This window comes from Adiantum capillus-veneris, chromosome 24 (assembly GCF_014529385.1).
Source record: "Adiantum capillus-veneris isolate H3 chromosome 24, ASM1452938v2, whole genome shotgun sequence".
NCBI classification, from domain to species: domain Eukaryota; kingdom Viridiplantae; phylum Streptophyta; class Polypodiopsida; order Polypodiales; family Pteridaceae; genus Adiantum; species Adiantum capillus-veneris.
In genome coordinates this window covers 135620021-135623231 of record NC_140954.1, presented here as the reverse complement: position 1 = coordinate 135623231, position 3211 = coordinate 135620021, and positions in this window count along the sequence as shown.

Below are 3211 nucleotides of genomic sequence, written 5' to 3'. Positions count from 1 at the left end.
ATTAAACTAAACTCTCATTGGACCCCTTTGCCTCCTGGCCAATAGGAATCAGGCAAGCCATAGGGCTCCTGAATGCTCATTGGACCCCTTGGGAGACTACCCAATAGTCTTCTAGGAGACTTAATTCTCATTGGTTTCTTTTATTAAATGTTTTTAAATTAATTAAACTAGATTTACTGTAGCTTAATTCTCATTGGTCCACTTCAAGGGTCATCCAATAGAAATTGGGCACACCTTGTGGGCATCTCGCCTAGGGAGCTGACATGTGTCCCTAATTCCCTTTGTGTAAAGGGGGCTTGTGTGTGTGTGTGTGGCTTTCTCTCTCATCCCCTAGAAGAATGGATCGCCCCCTCCCATGTAGGGGTATGTGTTGACTTTGGAGAGCACACAAAGCATCCAATTCCCCCTAAGCTTTAACCCTTTGGACACAACCTTTGAATTTTGGAACCTTAGTATTTTTTCACCCACCATTCTCGTATTGTGGAAGCTAGAAGGGAGGCCTCATTTGTAGTCTTTTCTAAGCGGCATGCTTCACACATTTCGATGTAATGCATTTGTTTATTTGTAGCGACATATTTTTTAGTGTGTTTGTGTAGACTCTACTCCCAATGGAAAAGACAGGAGCGCTCCCTCCCCTCCATTACATTATGCCATCCTCCAATGTATACAACTCATATTGCCAATCTATCAGCCCCGGCTTAATTAGACATAAATCAAGCAAAGTCTGCCGGTTCATGCCCACACCTCTTCATAACCGTGTTTAAATTTCTCCAAAACAAGATCGTATTTCTTCGGGTTCTTCTTTACATTCAGATATTGCAATCACTTGCAATGCTCGCATGTTGTACACATAGAACAAATAAGTAATAAAAGGTGTCTTATGTCAAAATATGCAATCTAACATATCTTTTTAAATTCACTTACCCACGACCACAGACATAATTGCCGATCCTTCAATCCGATGAGTATGCTCAAAGTGCACCCAAGCACTACTCAAATCTCATGTCCCTCCTTGCCTCATTCGATTGACTAGTTCAACTCTAGAAGTAGGTTCTGTTAACCCTCACTGCTCACGGACACCCTATCACCTACAACGGACGTTATAACCTATGGCGGACATTGTATTATTTATTTGGTAGAGTCAGGTACCGGGCTTGTCGGTCCAATAGAAAAAGGGTAAGAGTGATCGCCGATGAGAGGTGCACTCTAACTGGAACATTCAAGGGATTAGTTGGCTAAGCTTGGGCGTCCAAGTGTGAATGGGGCGAGCTCATATAAAAGTCAACTAAACCTAAAATTCACTCATTCTCTCATTTGTGCAATAGAAGAGTGCTCTTGCTCCATCTCCATCTTCTTCTTCTTCATCTCCTTGTGTGTGTGTGTGTGTGTGTGCGCGTGAGAGACAGAGAGAGAGAGAGAGAGAGAGAGCGTGTGTGTGTGTGTGTGAACGAGCATTGCAACAACGGCACGGCGGCGACAAAGCGGTTGAGCGCGGCGAAGCGGCGGCTCCTTCTTCTTCACGGCGAGGAATCCTCCACGAAGCAAGCGTAGAGCGGTGAGTGACACACCATCGCCTTCTTTGAACTTACTAGTTTAGGCTTGTTGTGTGCTTGGAGCCATTTGTGGCTCGCACATGGTGTATCGGCAAGTTCCTTGCATTGACACGTGCAACATACGCGCACATTTTTGGCGTCGTAGCCGGGGATTGCCATACATTAAGCTCGAGTAGCACTCTGTGCTTCTCCGTGGTGCAATTTCTATTGTAGGAAAGGTAAGGAAGGAGGGTGTGTGTGTTGAGAAGAGGGATTCGGTGTTATACTGTGTGTTTTTTTTGTTAATGGATTTTTCAAAGGTACTGTGTTTATTCTCTGTGTATTAAGGTTGTTAGTTTTCTTTGTTAATGGAGTTTTCAAAGGTACTGTGTTTATTCTCTGTGTACTAAGGTTGTTAGTTTTCTGTGTACAGTAAGTAGGAAGTAGAGCTGTGAGAGTTAATAGAGTGTGTTAGTGTGTAACAGTAGGTGTATTAGTTAGAAGTAGGGAGATAGAGTGTGTGTGTGCTCTCATGCAGGCCGCGACGACCTTATCCTTAAAATAAAAAAATAAAATTTTTTATTATTTTTTTTTTAAAAGCTAGGACCAAGATTGGGAATATCTCCCAGACCCAAGCCCAAGCTCATGCTCAGGCCTAGGCCTCAGTCGCCTTTTAAAAAAACGAATTTTAGCTTCACACATAGCTAAAAATCGATTTTTTGAGGACCAACGAAACTTCAAATGCCCGAAAATTGTGCTGTAAATCACACAGCGACCCTCTAAGTGATACGCTCATTTCAAGCTATCACACACTTTAATCAAAACAATCAAACATTAAAAATTATTAAAAACGTAAAAAACACGAGTGAAAATGGACGCTTAAAAAAGGTAAGCGGTGAACCTTTGAGGTTATTCGCCGATGTTTGTAGGGTGCCAAAGGCACATGCATCTGTGCTCTGGTCTTGTGCTAGAGACGGAGCAACTAGAGAGAATTTCGACTTACGCGGGTTCTCAATATCCACCTACTTTAGGTTTTGGACCCTCGGCGGGGACCCAAGGTAGTACAAACCAAGACCCGAACATAGCGGCTAGTGACTCTTCCTCTGACTACAACGTCATGGAGGGTTTCCCAATGCCTAATCCCGATAGCTCGAGCCAAGACATGCACGCCATGGGCCCTCGGTCCGGGCCGAGTGTGCTTAGCCACCTGAAGGAAACCTTTAGTAGAGCCACTCGCTCCGTACATGGAGCTAATGATGTACAATGAGGGGGGTGGGGAAGTAAATTCTCCATTCGTGACAAACGTAGACCCTATACCGTTAGAGAATGTGCACGTGAATACTTCATTCACTGCACCTCTTGACTCTTCAGAGTTATTTCCCTCCGAAATCATATTACCCGATGGTAGAAGCCTTGCCGAAGTGCAAGAGGTTGAGCGATATATCCTTGCAGCGAGGGAAAAGGAAGTCAAGAGCTTACGCAAGGCGGAGCAACGAAGAGAGTTAAAAGTGAAAGCTCCTATGTCAATATCCTTGCTAAAAGAGCAATCAAGGGCTCCTGATTTAGCAACCGCTAAGGGCCAACCCCTAGAAAGCAACATTGCATCTACCTCAAAGGACACCCCTAGCACCTCAATCCTAGATGGAGTGTTCTTAAATGAGAACTGGGAGTACGAATTA